Source organism: Rousettus aegyptiacus, unplaced genomic scaffold (genome assembly GCF_014176215.1).
Source record: "Rousettus aegyptiacus isolate mRouAeg1 unplaced genomic scaffold, mRouAeg1.p scaffold_m13_p_1, whole genome shotgun sequence".
Classification (NCBI taxonomy): Eukaryota; Metazoa; Chordata; class Mammalia; order Chiroptera; family Pteropodidae; genus Rousettus; species Rousettus aegyptiacus.
The window spans coordinates 15,892,171-15,911,630 of NW_023416284.1; positions in this window are offsets into that span (position 1 = coordinate 15,892,171).

Sequence of the window (19,460 nt, forward strand, 5' to 3'; positions counted from 1 at the left end):
CTTTCAGCATCTACACCAGCCCCTTCCTTGGGTTCATCCTTCAAGGGCGCATCTACCTGCTGGTGAGTGCAGGGCTGGCTGTTTGCAAGGGGTGTGGCCAGAATCTGAGCCAGGGAGTACACAGGAGAGCCAGGAATAGGAAGAGAAGGGAGCTGGCTCTGCCCTGTTCTGACCTGGAACACTAAGAAATCCCAGAATTCTCAACTCAAAACCTGGCTATCTAGGTTATAATGAAGGTATATTTGTCAAGGTAGAAGGATAAAACATATATTTTTAAAAAGTAGTTTGTCAGCTCTATCTACAACTCTTAAATACTGAGACTTAAGATATGTGGGCTTTACTTTTATACTCCCGCCTTGGGTCTGGCAAATGTTAGCAGCGGGCCTACAGAGAGATTAAATCACTTGTCCAACTAGGCTCCACGGAAGCACAGAGCTTTTGAGGTCTGCTTCCAAGCCTAGGCTGTTAGCTATTACTCTAAACTGTTTTATCAGGCTAACCCTATTATTTTATGGATTGGGGAGAAAGGCCCAGAGTACTACAGACATTTGCCTAAGGTCACATAGTTAATTTATGTCAAAGCGGGAATCTGAACCCTGTGCTTTAAACGATACTGCAGGTATTTTCAGTTACTACTTATGTGAGCTTGGGCACGCAACTTCCTCTTTTTGGGCCTGTGTTTCATCATCTATGACATGGGAATAATGCCCCTACCTTGTAGGGTTGTGGTCAGGACTAAATGAAATAATATATGTAAAGTACCTAACTTTATGTCTAATGAATAATAAATCCTCAATAAGTGACAGCTATGGTATTAATCAAACATAGCTCTGATCATGCCACTTCTCTGCTTGAAACATTTCATGAATCAAACTTTAGAACACATCATATGAGAAATATATAATTTCCTGAAACTTAAAAAAAAATGTGATGAGCCATTGGATGATAGTCCAAGGGTCCTTGGCATGGCATTTGAGACCATGCATGAGGTAACTGCAATTTACCTCAAGATTAATTAAACCTTGAGATGCTGATTCTTGATGTAGTTGAAGTTCTGTCATCTCAACAAGGGATAATTAGTTATAAGGGGGCACAGTTAAGATGCATGGAAGAACTCTGCGGTCACCAGACTTAGCTATCCGTAGAATGGACCTCTTAAAGAATGGATGAGATTCTTGCTATGAGAAGTGTCCAGACAAAGATTTGTTAGTCGGCTGCTGGAAATGTTGAAGGATTCTTGCCTTAGGAGGAAGGTGAGCTAAGTGACCTCCCTTCATGCTTTAAGATTCCTTGTTAACAAGATGTGGAAATGTTTGCAATATTATGCTGAATGAAACAAACAGACTACCCAACTGTGTGTATAATATGAGCTCAACCAGGATCAAAATATAATGAAGGAAATGCAACAAAATCTGCATTCTGGAGGGTAAAATTACAAGTGAGTTTAGTGTTCCTTGTAGTAGTCTGGATTTCCCAGATTTCTTAAAGCGAACATATATTTCTTCCATTGACGATGAAACAACTATATTTTAAAAATGGAAAAGAGTTTTATCCTCCTTGCCAATCTTAGGTCCTCCTGTGTCTCTGAGACCTCTAACCCCACCTCCCCTCCAAGTTTCAGCTTTGCTGGACTATTAAATCACACACCTATATATTTCAATGTTTTGCTGATGACGGCTCTCAGTCTTGAGTCCCTGTGCTTCCGTCTCTGTTGAAATTCTTTCCGCTTTCAAGGCCTAGATTAATCTCTCTGATGCCCGCACACGATGCCTGGTATTGTAGCTATCCATATACACGTTTGTCCCCCTTGCTGGAGAGTAAGCTCTTTATGATTTTGTCTTGGTATCCCTACAGTGCCATGAATAGACATTTGGCAAATGCTGAATCATTTGGCTGATGTCTTTTTGGCCACGAAACAACACTTAGGGCAGAGGGTCGGATAGCATGACTGAGGGTATATTCTGGAGTCCAGTCTCTTGCAGTTCAAAATGTACTATCCCAGGGACATTTAAAAAATGTTTTTTTACTTATTTTTAAACTTTAATTCTGAAATCATTTTAGATTTCCAGAAAGTCGCAAAGATAGTACAGTCGTGCACAGAGTTCTCACATACCCTTCAACCAGCTTCTCCTGATGTTAACATCTTACATAATCATGGTACATTTATCTACACTAAAAATTAACATTGGTACAATACTATTAACCAAATGACTGGCTTTAACTGGATTCCTCATTTCTCCACTGGGGGCCTTTTGTGTTCCAGGATTCAATTCAGGACACCACCTTGTATGTAGATTACGGTGACATTTCCTTTTTTCACATGGAGGCTGGGGGCGATGGCTTTCTATTGTTTCTTCCAACCAATCTTTTCCAAATAATCAAAACGTGAACAAGAAAGATGGCTGTGAGGATGGTGAGATTGCAGCGCTCACCCTCTGCTGGGCTTCTGGGACTTTGAACAAATTAATGGACTATTCGTCCCACATGGGGCTAGAAGGATGATTTCCATTTCAGATCTAGTCTTTTTCTTGAACGGGCAGTTGTGGGCCTAAAAACGGGGGAGTTACCAGTTACTTTTAATTCATTAAGTTTCTGGGCTGTTCCATAACCTGTTTGGCACAGGAACACATCCCCAGTTACTTATAAAACTCTCAAGCACCTGGCATTTATCAGCAATCTTAGCAATTCAGTGAGAACAGAGGTTACAGCTGTCACATGAAGTTGAGACCAAGGCTGCTGAAATCACACCCACTGGGAGGTGGGTGAAAGCTAACACTGAGTAGAAGTCAAGCCTGGAACGTGTGGGTGGCTGAGGCGTCAGGTAGAGAAGGGTGGGGTGCTGTCTGTGTAAGAGAAGATACAGGCGAGGAAGAAAAGCCGATGCGTCGCTGGAACTCAGGGTTGGTTTACGGACCTTCAGGGGCTCATGGCTAAACCCTCGCATCGGTTCGCAAGCATCAGCACTGCAGGGCATTCGCAGACCCCGCCACTCTGCTGGATTACCACAGGCTCTTAATGGGTCCTCGGCTGGCTCCCTACCTCAAATCCATTCCCAATACGGGCAGCTGCCGCCTCAAATCACTGGAGAGTGCAAGCTTCACCTAAGCAGGAGTGGGGTGTATTGCTTTTCTGGGGCTGCCTTAGCAAAGTGCCACAAACTGAGTGTCTTATACAACGGAAATTTATTGTCTCACAGTTCTGAGGGCCAAAAGTCTAAAATCAAAGTGACAGGAGGGTAGGTGACTTCAGAGAGTTGTGAGGGAGAATCTGCCATGCTTCTCTGTTAGCTTCTGGTAGCCTTAGCTGTTCCTCGGCTTGCAGGTGACATTTACCCACAAGTCTTTATATCATTTTCCCTGCCTCTGTTTCTATGTCCAAATTTCCCCTTCTTATAAGGATACCATTCATATTGGATTAAGGCGTACCCTGATGACCTCGACTTGATCATCTGCAAAGACCCAATATACAAATAAGGTCACATTCACAAGTCCAGGGAGTACTTCGACACCTTTTGAGGGGGACACAATTCAATCCATAGTAGGGGGCTCCCACTTAGCTTTGGCTGACAGCCATCCTAGAACAATACGTGGCTAGACAAGCTAGAATTTAGACTTTCTTGTGAACTCTCATGATTTTTAAATATTGGCATCTAATTAAATATAACTAAACTTTTTCTAATACCATGACTGCCAAAAGCAAGTCAACCTCTGCTCTACTGTCACCACAAAGTTCTCTCTAAAAACCTGATCCTGTCCTTCCAGTTTGCCAGTGCCTCTTGGATTAAAGGCCAAGTCCCTCAGCATGACACACTGGCCCTCCACAATCCTTTCCCATCTCTCCAGGCTCCTTTCCCACTGCTCCTGTCATGCCCCCTCCATTGTACCATCGTATCAAAAGACTCGCCCTTCCAAACACATCATGCTGTTCTCCGCCTCTGTGGCCTTGCACTTTCTCTGCCTGTAATGTCCTCTCCCCTCTAGTCCCCCGGAAAACTTTGTCCATCTTTCAAGTGCCCTCTCTTTGCCACCTGCTCTGTGAGGTCTTTCCTATCCACTCTCCCGTAGAGTCCACTGCTTCCTTCTGTAAGCCTCCATGGCACCCTACATTTCTCTAGTGTAGCACTCAAAAGTTTACTTACTATTATTTAATTACATGTCTTCCTCCTGTCTGGACCAGGAACTCTCTGAGGGTAGGGACTATAGATCTGGAACACCTAGCGTGGACCCTGGCACATAGTACATACTCAATAAATGATTAAATGAATATGCAGCACCACCTAGATATCATAAGGGGTTCAAAAAACATTGTGTGGAGTCTCTGCCTTCAATGTCCTTCGAATTCAGCAAGGTCCACAAGATTCTCACCAAAGAAAAGGTAAACCGTGTTGGCGGTGTATGACATCAGGCAGAAGGTGAGGCTACTGGGGCCCGTGGTGGTCAACCCATTCTCGTTTGGGACAGCAAAGACCCTGTTTTGGTGGCCTGATAGAGCACTGCTTTTGTATGAAGAAAGGTCAAAATCATCTGGTAAATCCTCCCTGGAATACGGAATTGCTGCATTGCATTCTCACGGAAATAAGGTCGATTACGGGGGGGCTTGTTGCAAGAAAAGAAAATGGGGCAAGGAGAAGAGGGCAGGAGAAAAGAGAGAAACAAAGGCAGAGAGAGGGGCGGGGCAGAAGAATAAAAAAGGAAGACCTGGGGACCCACACCTTCCTCGAGTCCCTGTCCTGCATTAGTTTTTCACACCCTGCAGCTCCTTCCCACTGGCTTATATACATGCTGCAATTCATTCCACCTTGAATCCCTCCCCAGCCCGACTCCTCCCAGAATCCCTGCTTCTCTGCTTTCCATTATAACAACACTCTCTGAAGGGCTCTCTTTGTCGTCCAACTCCTCTCCACTGATGATGTCTACATTACATCATCCAAAGGCTAAATCCACATCCTCGCCATGGCTGACCTTGAATCGCCTTATTCCCTGGCTTCCAGGGTATTTAACTCTTTGGTTTTCCTGGGTGTTCTCTGCAAGTCTCTTTTGCTAGTTCCTATTCATTTCCTTCTCCTCTAAGTATGGCAGGACACAGTACTTGACCTCTTCTCTATATCTAATCACACCCCTGGTGATCTCAGCCCCTCATTGGTTTTTAAATACAATCTGTGTTGCTGACTGCCAAATTTATATATCTTGCCTGGGCTTTAGCCCTGGACTCCAGACTTTTGTCCAACTCCCACGCTGCCTCTCCACTTGGTTGTCTCATAGGCATTTTGAACTAATTATATCTAAAACTGAACTCTTCATGCTCCAGCCTGCTTTTCCCATTGTCTGTATATTTCATTCTTCTTATCGCAAGCAGGCAAGTTGTATATTTATTTATTCATATTCCCCATCACTTGGAATTAACCATTGTGACATACTTGTTTCTAGTGTCTTCTTATAAACATAGTTTAAAATTCCTTAATATATGAATGTACTGTCATTTTTTTATGGAAAAAATTAGAATATTACAAAGAAAGCTGAAATTCCCTTTCACCTCTACTGGCCATCCCAGCTCCCCACCCCTTTCCCCGGAGAAAGCTGCTCTTGTGAGTGAGGACTGTATCTTTTCATTAAAAAGAAAAAGCTTTTACATATGTTTAAATATGCCGTGGAAAATCTACTGTTTTGTTTGATATATTGTAAAAATTGTAAAATGTTGTGTGCATTATTCTACAACTTTCTGTTTTTACTTAGTAGATTTTGAATTCTATTCATATAGATCTAATTTACTTCTTCTAACTGTGATGTGGTGACACATTATGAACAGAGATCTTATTTTATTTACAGTTTCCCTTTCAGGTGGTCAATGAGCTGTTTCCAATGGTTTGTTATTAGATATGGTCCTGCAATGGACAGCTACCTTGAATGCTTGTGTAAGTATTTCTCCAGGGTGGAAACCAAGAAACAGAATTGTCAGGACACAGGGTATGAATACTTTCAGCTTTTCTAGATAAGAACAGAGAGAATCCATTTCCCCACAACCTTAACAACACTTGACGTGGTCTGATTTTATTCCTTCCTGCATTTTTCATAAGCGAGAAGACTGAGGCCTGCAGCTTAAATGCTTCCTCACAGTCACACAGCAGGTTAAGTTCAGGGCCAAGTCTAAACCCCACATCAGCTGGTTCCCCCACAGCACAATATTTCCATCGTATGATATTGTCCCTGTCAGTCCTCCCTGAAAAGTCAAGAAAAGACCCTGGTGTAAGGAGGATGGAGGAGAGAGAGTGGCTAAAATTCTCCAAAAAGGTGATTATATTGTGAGTGGAAACGACTGGAAATCCTCCCAGAAAATGGCTCCGCTGCGTTTCATAGATCTGCTCTCCCACCCGAGGCAGTTTCTACCTGCAGCTTTCATAGCTGCACACAAGGTTCTGATTGGCTGTTCCTCCGCCAAGACAAGGGTGGGAACAGAAATGGCGTCTCCAGAAGCTGATTTTTGAGCGCGGCAGCTCTGTTTTGAGAGAAGGGGGAGGCCGAGCCTCGCTGGACCTCTGGCGGTGTGGAGCCTGCGGTGGCCATCCTGATCCCGGCAGAGGCTCGCCAAGCCGATTGCAGCACCCAGCGCCCAGCACGAGCCCCCAGGGCACCTCCCTGCCACTTGGAGCATCTCGGAGAGGGTGGGCTCCCTCTGGCCGGGCTCCGCAGCCAGAGAACAGCACTAAGGAGATTTCACAAGGACCTTCCCTGCCGTTGCACACCCAGCCGCGGCGCCCCCTCGCCCCCAGCAGCTCTGAAGTGCTGGACCACGGAAGGCTCATGCAGCAAGCGCCTGTCGTTAGCTCTGAGTAAGAATTGGAAGGCTAGGTTAGTACTCCTCTTCCCAGGCTCCTATGAGAGGTGTAAGCTCTCTATGCCAGGGACTCCAGGGAGGGAGAAGAATAAATAAACTCTGCTTGGGCTCCTCCAAGGTGCTCCTCTTAAGGACCTGTCCTGGTGTGGGATGTTTCTCCTGTAAGAGCTAGTGGCCAGATACCCTTTTTCCTTTTCAAGGCAGGAAAGACCAGTGGGAGAATTTGGGTTAAGAACAAAACTAGCACCACCCAGCCTATGTTTCAGAGCCTGGAAGGCTCCCTTCCTCTCACAGTTGGGACTACTTAGGGGGCAGGCATTTTTTCCTTACATCTTCCTCCATAGCTACCATCTTATGAGCCCTTGCTATGTGACAAGCACTGTCCTAAGTGTATTATCTCACCTCCTCCTCGCGACAGCTCTAAGGCTTTACGGGCTCAGCGAGGATAAGCAGTTCCCAAGGTCACACATACATAGTGGCAAAAGCGAGTTGGGAAATTCTCCCTGAGCCTGTGTTTATATTTATTTTTTTACTTAAAATATTGTTTTTAATACTGTTTGCTCATGTTTACTGATCTTTCGCAGATCCTTTTGAAAAAAATGACAGTTGAGAACCAACACCACAGGTATCATACTATTTTTTATTAAGTGAGAGGAGTGAACAGGGCGCTGGTGTATTGCTGATGGGAGTGTAAATAGGTTACACTTCTGAAAAGCCGTTTAGCCATTTGAATCAAGACTTTGAAAACTACCCATCCACTTTAATGAGGAAATGGTCACCTTCTAAGGAGATAGCAGTAGTTACTGGCATATAAAATGCACATTCCCTGGGACCTAGCAATTCTACTTGATGGATGCACTAACACGTGGACAAAATGGTATATATGTAAGGACACTCATCTCCGCACTACTCAAATAGCAAAAGGTGGGAAACAACCTCAAAATGTATCAATAGAATTGATTAATTATGGCACATCCATTTAAAGAAATTCTGGGTAATATTTCTAGAAAATGAGGCAGTTCTGTATTTTATATATGGAACAATCATTGAGAAATAGTAAGTGAAAAGAGAAAAGTACAAAAATATGTATCCGATATGCTGCTATTTCTGTATGAAAAAGAAATGTATATGTATGTATGAGTGTGTGTGTGTGTGTGCGTGCGTGCGTGCATGCGTGCATGTGTGTGTGTGTGTGTGTGTGTGTATTTTTTTCCTCTAAGAAAGATATGTAAGAAACCAGGTAATAGTATTATTGCCTTTACGGAGGAAAAACCACAGCTGAGGGAATGAGTAAGAGAAAGACAGTGTTTTCATTGCATAACCTTTGGTACCTTTGGAATTTTGTCCCCTGTGCACATATTAGCAAGTCGAAGTTCAACTTAAAAAAAAAAGATTCACTAAAATCTCACCTCTAGACCCAGTAATTCTCCTTTTGGGAGTCTTGCTTAAGGAAATTTTTGGATTTCAGACAAAGATTTATATACAAAAAAAGATTTTCACCAAGGTGTTCTAGTGAAAAAAATATAGGCAATTTAAAAGTCCAACAATAGAGGAATAGCCAAGAAAATTATGATATGTTCACATAATACCTATCATGAAATCATAAAAAGGATGTTTACGAAAATATTTTAGTGACATTAAAAAATGCTTATAATATTAAGTAAAAAAAAAAAAAAGCCAGATAGAACATTATCTATGTGATATGATCTGATCCCCATAACAATAGCAAGCACAGAAAATAATAAACGTGCCAAAAGTAAGCAGCCATGGCCACTGGGTAGAGGGACTGTGAGTGATTTCGTTCCCCCTACATAGCTTTCTATACTTTCCACTTCTTTTTTTTCCAATGGGCATCCATGTCTTGGAAAATTTTTAAAAGGTAAAATTTAAAGATAAATCCCCGTGATACTTAGAAAAATTAAAGATATACTGACATGTTAACCCAGCAATTCTACTTCTAGAAATAAACCCCGCATAAATAGATGCACAAGTGTTCAAAGCATTATTAATCACAAAAAAATTATAAATAATGCAAGTGCCTATGAGAGGAGACTACTTAAATAAGGACAGAACATCCATAATGTAAAATATTAGGCAGCAGTTGTGGGGAATGGGGTGGGTATGTCAACACGGAAGAATCTACGGGGTAACATATTATTGTGTCTGGAAGAGCAATCTGCCGAACAATATGCATGTTATGATTGCATTTATGCTAAAGAAAGAAAAGCTAAAATGCTGTATTTGTGTTTGTGCAGAAATGTACTGAGGACGTTAAACTGTTAACAATGGCTGTTTTTGCTGAAGAGAATAGACTAAAAGAAGACTTGCTATGACTTCTATGTTTATATGTGGTGTTTGCATCTTTTACAAAAATGTGTTCTCACATCATTTGTGCAATTAAAAAATAATAATAAAGGGAGGAAAGTATAAGCCTAGAGAAGGAGCTGAAAAGATGCACAACAAAATTATCAGTAGTTTCCAGCAGGAATAAGGATTTGGGCATGAGGTGATGGGTCATTTTCTCCATTTACTTTATATTAAATCATAATAAAAACAACATGACCACCAAAAGCCCTGCCTGATGGGTAGTCGCTGCTGCTTTTTTCCAGCTCCAGGGCTCTGTTCTCTTAGGTAACAACCTTGCTCACCTGCAAAGCAGTGGACAACACCGGCCTCATTTCTCCTCTTACCAAAGAGGAGGAAACTGGCCCTGAGATGCAACCTCCTGGCAGCCCTGCTGTGAAAGTGGACTCAGGCGACCTGGATCCCAGGCCCCTTCTCTCCCACCTTTAATTCCCAGAGATAACCCGAAGGAGGAGAGAACTCTCTCCTCTGGGCTAGGGGGGACAGGGCTTGAAGTCACAAATTAATGATATCAATGTAGCATCAAATGAGGAAACAATAAACACCACCATTTGCCCAGATGCCCCTGGGCTTAGCTTCAAGTTCCTTTCCCAGACAATGGCTGGTCACACCCCCACACAGCCGCTGCCAGGTTTTCCAGAGAGACAGGGACACAGCTCAGGTCCAAATTGGCCTCTGGTGGCCACCACTCTGGGATTCACCTCTAACAACGTATCCCCTCCAAGGAGGGCACTTAGGAAACCGCCCTCACCCCCACCCCCGCCGCCCCCCAGGGCCCAGGAGCTCCAAGGCTAGAAAATCTGTTTGCTCCAAAAGCCAGCAGGAGGCAACTGTGGTCTGACGATGGCAGGGCACTGGCCTAGAAGCAGGTTCAGGAGCCAGGGCTGTTAGGTCTGTCTCCTTTTGCCCCTGGCAACTCACCAGGTCCTGTGAATCTGGGAGCTGGGGGGCGCACACAGGAACCTCTGTGTTTGCAAGAGAAAGGGCGATGTCAAGGCCCCTCCCCCACCATGGCTGTCTCAGAATCCTAGATGTCGGTGAAGCTGCTGTTCCCTCTTCCCTCGCAGCTGCTGCCTGTCTGTCTCCATGGCAACCAGGCCAAAAGACTAATTTGCCAGGGTCCAGGCTCTGGAGCTTACCTTGGAGCTGGGTTTTAACTCGTCTTTCTGGAAGTCAGTCCACCGCCACTCTCAGGAGCTTCTGACAGCATCCCCTAGCCACTGCATGGGAGGGACACTGGGCCAGCCAGAAAAAAACACATCCCTTGTCCTTTGTAAACCATAGCCACTTGGAGAGAGGAAAGGCAGTCTCACACCCAAAGGCCTTGTAATCACTGGCAATTTGTGTTTCAAAGACCTCTGTCCTGCTTACTAGTTGCTCTGGGCTGCTAGGATGGATTTATAAGAACAGATGGCTTAGAGAACAGGTCACATGCAATGAGGTTCCCAATCTTACCCCCTTTCCATTCCCTTGGGCTCCTCACTGCTATTTGCTGGCCTGTGGCTGGGTCCAGAAGTTCTGCTGTGGCCTTCTGGTTCTAAAAAGACTAAAGCAAAAACTCTTGATGATCGCCTTCCATAGAAGTTCAGGCAGGCACTCAGAGCTTTACAGATCTTTCCCTCAGACATAGTAAAGTTTATCTAACTGTATTGGTTCACCTCCCCCAACCCACCCCCCGCCTCCCCCCGCCCCATCTCAGGCCATTTTAAATCAGATAGCTATCTTTCTCAATTTGTGCTCTGCATTATGATCAGGATAAATTAAAGAAGAAAAAGAAATCATGAAATGGCAACATTAGACCCTAAGATCACAATTGAAAAGGGCTCAGAGAATAGATAACTCAACTTATGCCGATTAAATGCCATCCAAGAGGTGAGTTCTAGAAAGCTAAGTACCTTCTCTACTCACAGTGCCTTATGAGGAAGATGTCCTGAGGAGTTCTCTCTGCATAAGCTTGTGGTGGGCTGTGATTAAAACTGATCCTGCTTGGACCTGGGATGAGATGGCCCAGTATATGCTGAACCCAATGGAAACAGACTCCTACCATAGGAGTCAGCTGAAAATCCTGCCTAGTGGGGCAAGTTATGCCAGTCAGTAGCAAACCAACACAAGGAAACCCTCTTTCTCTCAGGAACTACCACCAACCAACACTAGGCACTCGTGGAGTTCAGATTGTAACCTGAACAGCACTGGACTAACTTGGAAGCTTAGGAACCCAGAGTATGTCCAGCTAGCACCTGAGATAGTTTCCTAAAAATCTCTCCCCCCGTGGAACCTCAAACAGAGCTCCATCCCTGAATTTCATTTACAGAGGCTTCTTGCTGTAATCCAGAGAGGCAAATCAATACACACAGGTAAACATGCCTCAAAGAGAACCGCTAGGTGACCACCGGGGTGACCTCTAGGCTCCATTCTGACAATGAGAAACAGCCACCACACTTCCCTCACACAACCGGTGCTCCAGCTATGCTAAGCTACTCGCACATTCTCTAGAGCCTTTCACGGCTTTCCTCCGTCCCTCCCAAGCCCCCACATCCCCATCATCCTCCTACTCACCCTCCTTTTGTGGGCCTTCTCTGGCTCCAACTGTTCCTCACTGCACTCCTCTCTACATTCCACGGCACCTCTGGACGCCTAAATGAAAGGTCTCCCTGATTGTGGGCATCTCTTTAAAAGGCCTCACATCTACTACACACCATAATTATTTGTTTAGATCTGTCTCTGTTTGCTTTGAATTCTTCAAAGCCTGGGGATTTCCTTGGGTCCCCATTATTTAACACAGTATCTGGCATTAGGAAAGTATTCAACAAACATTATCCAGCACTGAGTGAACGAATGAATGAAATTAAAAAAAAAAAAATCTGAAGGCCACCAGCCAGCCCTCATTTTTGTTTGAAGATGTTCAGAATCATGCTTCTAACATCCTCAAAGCATGTCTGACATCACTTGTTACTTTGATTCTCATCATACCCAAGAGATACACAAGGAAAGGAATATGTGGTATTCCTGATAGTAGACAAAGACCCCAAGACACCGAGAAGTACAGTGACCCACTCAAGACCACAGGAGAGACGGCACAGAGTCAGAGGAGAGCTCTGGCCTCCTGTCTCTCAAGCTGGGGCTCATTCCGCCTCCGCCACTGGCTTCCTGATGTCCCTGTGACCTCTCACATGAAAAGTGATATCAGGAAAAGGAAGTGACCTTTGTGGCCAAGGACCCTTTGGTCATTAGGGGTGAACCTCTCCCTCTTAGGAAAGCCAGATCCATGGCCCCAGGGAGGGACACCCTGGACTCACAGCCCCAGAGCCGAGCTCCAGTCAAGCTTTGATCTTGGATGTGTCATTTGCTTTCTCTGAGCCTCAGTCTCCTAAGAAGTGACAGGGCTCTCATAGAATCTATGGGCCTCCGGGGCTGAGAAGAATTTATACTGTTGGTATCATATGCATGCGAAGGGAAAGGCAAAAATGACATGGCAAACACAAAGCAGGATAGACAAGGCCTCAAGTCCAGCCTGTGCCAGACATGCCCTTAGATGGAGCTCTGGGTATGGGCAGAGGTCACTGGCACAGAGCAATAGGGCAAACTGCCCTCCGCCATAGTCCCCCTCCCCCTGCCACTGTGCTATATCCAACTGGGGGGAGGGCACACTAGAGGGTTTTACTTCAACCTAAACCTGCAAAAAAGACATTTTCCTAAATTCCCTGACCTCATAAAAATGATCCGCTTACAGGTTCTGGCCAGCAGCCTCCTCCCAAATTACCCTTTGGCCATTACGCTACTTATTTTCCCCGCCACAAGGTGGGTAGGGGGCCACGTGACGTACCAGAACCGACCCTGCTGGCCTTTATCAGGGTAGAGATTGGTATGTGCAGGGCCTTAGGGACAATTACTTTTGTTGTGGCCACAGAAAAGCCACACTCACCTCTTCAGTTACTCGTCAGCAAATCTTATAAGGCCTTGTAGAGGATAAATTGAAATAACTGATTTCTATGACATTTTACACCCACTCTCTGATAATGGCCAACTGCTGTCTACTATTATTTTTTTAATGTTCCCATTACTAAGGTCATGGGTTCAGTCTCTCTGTTCTCACACAATTAGCTTTGCAGAGAGACAGGAAGATCTATTCCAAGACTACAGACAGCACCACTCCCAGCACACTCTGTGGTAAATGTCTACTTGCCTGTCCTGGCCACGGGGCAATAAACACAAAGGTGAGGAATCTGCCTTAATCGTGGAAGTGTGCTTAGCACACTGTAGACATGTTACACTGATAGCTCCTCTTTATTGCACACTGTCGCTTTTCACTGTATCATCTCATATAATCCATAAAACCCTATAAAGTAGAAATACTAGTATTCTCGTTTTACAGTGAGGAAACTCAGCCTCAGAAAGGCAAACTAACTTGTCCATGGTAATACAATTAGTAAATAGCAGAATCAGGATTGGCTAGAGGCAAACTAGCTTTAGAGCTTATTTTCTTGCCATTCTTGGAGCTGGCTTGCTGCTGTCTACCTCCGCCGCTGGATAAGCCTTTGCTTAGTGCCGTCTCTGAATGGCCTTGGCTCAGAGGCAGAGGCCAGCTCTCGTTCTCTCTCCTGTATTCCTAGCTCTCTCTGGGGCCCTTACCTTCAGTTTTCCCAGTTAGCCTCAGTTTTTCCAACAGCAGAATGGGGTGCTTATCCCTTTTCCTAGCGCCTTTCCTTGTGTGTGAGGTCTGCAACAGTAGGTGGTAAGGATTTCTTATCATGGGTGCACAGGAGCTCACTGAAAAGGAAAAATTCGAAATGATCAAAATAATGCAGTCAAGGGACATCTTGGGCTCTAGTCTGTCCTCAGGGGAGCTTTGGGTCCTAATCTGGACCGAAGCACTGACTCCCTCCCCAACGGAGCTGATTTGATTGTCTAGAAAATGATGATAATAATCCTGACCCTTTTCATGGGAGAAAGAGGAGAGGAGGTATGTGGGAGGGGTTAAACCTTGGATAGGAGAGGATTAGAGATAAAAAAGAATGAGTTTCAGGCTGAATTTAGAGCATGACATCATTCCTTTTTAGGAGTCCAGAGTCTGTATCGATTCAGGTTTATAAAATTGCATTTTGGAGTTCCTTGAATTCCTCATTTTGCTAATTTTCTACCTCTTATAAAAAGGGGTAAAAAAAAAAAAAAGAGGAGATTTCAGTCCAGAGGGTGCTTAGAGTCACGCCTTTGAAGGAGAAACTGGAGACTTGAAGGCTCGCAAAGCCCCCCTTCCTCCAAGAACAGAAGGATGGTGAAAACAGGAGGGACTGGTGACAGCTTGAGGGGTGGTTTCTGCTAGCTCCAGGTGTAGGAGAATTTTCAGTGGAAGACAAACAGATCATGGGGAGGGATGCTTACTCGGAGCTAGGGAGGGGTCCCTCAATACCTGTCTGTTCCTTCAGGCCCACGCATGGCCTGCTAAAGCAGACACTGTTGTCTGAGGACTTGTGGGTTCAGCAAAGATAAAAATGGTATTTAGTAGAAGAGAGAGAAAAATGTATTCAACTCCCAGCCCAGTTATGATTTAGACACAGCCGTGGGTGGAATAGCAATGAGCTCCTTATTTTAAGCAAGTGGTAGAGAGATGAAAATAGATCAAGTGTGTTGAATCAATCCAGGTTTTTGTAATCAGAGAACTGGATTGAAGACCACACCTTTATCAGACAGGGAGAGGAGAGAAATAGGAGGAGTCTTTCTTAAAAAGGAAAACCTTTTGTTTTTAGAGAGGATATTGCTGCAGTGACTTTCATCTAAATCATCATTAGAGAAGGTTTGGACCTCATCTTGCTGCTGGATTCAGAAAGAGGAGGAGATTCCAGTCCCTCCCCTTGGACCTCTGGATCCAAGTAAGGCCCCCCAGATATAAGGAAACCCTGGATTGGATGGACCCTCAAGATTATATAGCAAAAGCTGTGACAATAGTTCCCTTCCTCATAAAGTGGGTACTTTTATCTCTACCTGCTGTAAATGGAGAAATTAAAGGTCTAGCCCAAGGCCATACAATTATAAGTACAGAGTCAGGATTTGAACTTAGGCCTATCTGACCCTGAAACCTGTTTTCATCACTATGCCATAGAGCTCTCTACTCAATTGTCACTTCTCAGTGAGGCCTTCCCCGATCACCTGAAGTCAACCTGCAATGCTTCATCCCTGACACTCTATGCCTTGACCCTATTTTATTTCTCTTCTTAGCACTTAAAAGCATCTAACCGACTATATCTTTACTTGTTTATTTGTTTATTGTCTGTTTGCTTCCCCTAAAACCTAGGTGCCACAAGGGCAAAGATTTTATCACATTCCTAGTGCCTGGAACAGTGTCTGGAAAATGAATGAGTATTCAGTGAATAAGAGAATCGAATAACCTCTTGCTTGATTTTCTATTGGAAAGCCGACAGAAATACATATTACTTTTGATAAAAAGCAACCCAGTGATCCTTTAGAAAACCTGAAGGGTCTAGACTCTGACAGAGTAAAAGGAAGATAAACAGAAGGCGGCATGCTTTTTGGGGGAAAAAAGGGCATTTATAGAAGACGGCAGCCAAGCCGTCAGAGTGGGTGAGATGCCGATACGAAGTGCTGGTTCACAAGTTAATTTGAGTGCACACAGTGATCCGTGCATAAGGGAAAAAAAACAGGTAACTAGAGATCCTGGGGCAGACAGCGGAGCTCCGTCTCTAGGAAGAATTAACAAAGCCATTCCACAGCTCCATTTGGCAGGCTCCTTCCTGTGTGTGCCTGTTGCAATAACTTTGTTCTTCACTTAGGAAGATAGAGGGGGAGAGGGATAACACTTTCCTGTATAGACATCAAACGCACCGGAGAAAAGATTTACAGTCACCTTAAAGCAATTGTTCTTCAACTTGCCCAGATGTTAACATGGGGCAAATATCTTGCCCTCATTGGGATTTAATGAAATAAGGTATGTAAAATCCTCAATACAAGGTCTGGAGCCTGGGGGCCATGTGATATTCACTATTAAATTGATATCCTTTTCTGAAAATCTGGTAAACATTACGAATTCTCTCTCTCTCAAAAAAAAAATACACATATGACCATATAATCAAAATTTTGCGGACAATTTCAGAAAGGATAAGAGCCTTCCAGAGGTCCAAAGAACCAGGGGTTAAGGACAAGTACATTAATGAGACATCGTCTCCCAGGCAAACAGGATTTGACTATAACTCGCTGGAATATAGTCACACACCTAAAGAAACAATGTGTTGATTGAAACAGGGGTTAGTAAACCTTGGAAGAGCAGAAATGGAGAGTTACAGAGGCAAATGTAGGCTGCCCCCGTTCAAGTCCTGCAAAGGGAAGGGTGCCCTGGTCCAAGAACCTATTTCTCTGCCTCTGGTGACAATGGTTTAGCTCTACTATGGAGATGTGTGCAGCAGGCCTTAGCTTGATATTTTGAACATTTGGATCATGTCATTTACTTTCCCTTGCTTTGACTATTTCCATATTGCCCATCTTCTGATTATAATGCAGGTCTGCCAGTGGAGGACCTACAGGAACAGAAAGCTCTGGTCGATGGTGGGAGGCGGGGGCGGGTCTGGTCTTTTCCACTTACATCTTTCATTGTAAATTAGTGACCTGGCATTCTGGGTTCGTAAAACAGTTTGTAAGTGTGGCTAACCCCTCTTCCTATGCTGACATAACTATCAGTTTTCTATGCCCACAAGGCTTCTTGGGCGATAGCCAGTAAACTCCTATGTGCTAAGATTCGTAGCTCTTATTTCTTACTGAATATTCTTATGAGTGATTTTTCTCATAGAACTCTACCCAAAGGAAATACTTGAAGTGGAGATGTACATATGTACATATAAAAGATGTCTAAACCGTGCATTTGTAAGAAATGATATTGAAGATTCCATATAACAAAACACCATAGACTGGGTGGTTTAAAAAAACCAAACACTTATTTTTCACAGTTCTGGAAGTTGGGAAGTCCAAGATCAAGGCGCTGGCAGATGATGAGTGTGAGGAGGGCCCCCTTTCTGGTTCAAAGACGGCTGTCGTCTTGCTACGTCCTCACATGGCAGAAGGGGTGAAGGAACTCCCTGGAGTCTCTTTTATAAGGGCACTAATCCCATTGGGGGCTCCACGTATCACCTCCAAATGTCACCACATTGGGAATTAGGGTTCGACAATGAACTCTGAGGGGACACAAATATTTGGTCTATAGCAATACCTTGTATAATCATAATTGAGGACTTGACATTCACTCAATCCATGTATTGTATTCACATTTCACCAATGTACTCACATGTCACCAGTGCACTTGTTGACATGTGCGTATTTAGTTCTATGCAATTTTGTCATGTGTAGAATGGTGGAACCACCACCATAGTCAAGACACGAAACAGTCTCGTCACGAGGAATAAATGTGAATTTTACAGTAAAAAGGTAAAAACAATCTCAGTGTCCGATATCAGGAGATGGCTCACATAAAGTAGAATATAGTTATGGGGTAAAATCTTATTTAGTCATTTAAAATGGTGCATACGTAAACATCATTAAATGTTATATAAAGATCGTTTAATGTGGGGAAATGTTTATAAGACAAAGATTTATGTATAATATATAGTTTTAAACGTAAGTATTGAGAAATACTAGAAGGAAATATTAAGAAGTTTCTGACACCGTTTACCTTTAGATGGTAGGATAGGTTGTGCTTTTCATCAGTTTTAATTTTTTGTATTTTTCAAAATTTTCTACACTAAGCATCTATTATGGACTGGATGTTTATTTCTCCCTCAAATTTATATGTTGAAGCCCTAACTCCCAGCGTGAAGGTATTTGGAAGGAGGGCCTTGGGGAGGTAATTAGGTCTAGATAAGGTCTTGAGGGTGGGGGTCCCATGATCGATTAGTGAGTGTCCTTATAAGAGGAGGAAAGAGACTGGAACATTCTCTCTCTCTCTCTCTCTCTTTTTTTCTCTCTCTCTCTCTGCCACGTGAGGACACCCAGAGAAGGCAGGTGTTGCAAGCCAGGAAGAGGGCCCTCGCCAGGAACCAATTCATCCAGCACCTTCATCCTGGACTGCCCAGCAAGAGAGCTGTGAGAAATAAATGTGTGCTGTTTAAGTCACCCAATTTATACTATTTTGCCATGGCAGCCTCAGCACTAAGACAGCACACCTTCTCAAAGAACGGGGATGGTGGGGATGGAGCTAAAACACAGGGGCGAAAAAACAGAGAGAACTTAAAATGAGAAACAAATGAAAATAGCCACTCGAGTCTGAGACCCTAAAGTGAGGAGAGACTGCTTCCTGGGGAGGCAACTGCCCTGTTTACGCCAGGGGTCCAGGGATCCAGGGGCTGTGGATCTCTTTCTCAGCCCCACAAAGCAGTTTAGAGGAAGTTTTACAGGCTCTGCAACTTTTGAACTGGGTGTTTTGAATTGGGGAGAGCAGGAAGGTGAGAGTGTCCTCTGGGGCTTCGTTTTACTTACTGAAGACAAGGAGGCTGGAGAGACTGAGAGGCACAGACTCAGGTGGGGGCTGGGGGGTGGAAGCAGGCAGCTAGCTTACCTTTGCCCACTTCACCCTCACCTTTCTGATCTGTAACCCAGAAGGGAGAAGAAGGAAGCATGGGGAGTGAGACAAAGAATGGGTGGAGCATCTGCTCAGGCTAACCGCTCAGACAGCGACCCACGGGAGACAAATGAAAGCAGAGTCTGGGCCTGGACTCTGCCGTGCTTGGACCCCAGCCCTCTCTGCCAGGAGACTGTGCCCTGTCTGATAAGAGTGTTGGCCTGAGAGGCAGCCATCTGAGTCTCGGTACAACTGTGCCTCAAAGCAGATCTGTTTGGCAAAGCCAATTTGATACGGGGAACATCTTGACAAAGGAGACATTTTGATAGAACTGAGTAAAATACAAAATTACAATTAAAAAAAATTACCAAGAAGCTAATAAAAGGCACAGCCAACCCTTATTTTTTTTCTCTGACGCTGACCCTCATGTTTTCATACTTAAACATTTTGGGTGTGAAATCTGTTCTTATGGAGCGGGGATGAACAATATATATTTTTGTCAGCCAGGCTTAATGACCGGGACAGTACCCAACACCTGGTCCAGCAGTGACACAAGCAGGTGTGATGTTGGTTGAATTAAATTGGCCAGGAATATTTGTCTTCCAGGAAGTCTTTTGTGTCAAGGGGGGACCAGGGTGTACAATGAGGACCTGGATAGGAGATACATACCAAGAAAAGTAAAACTGACAAATCTGAGGAATAAATCCGA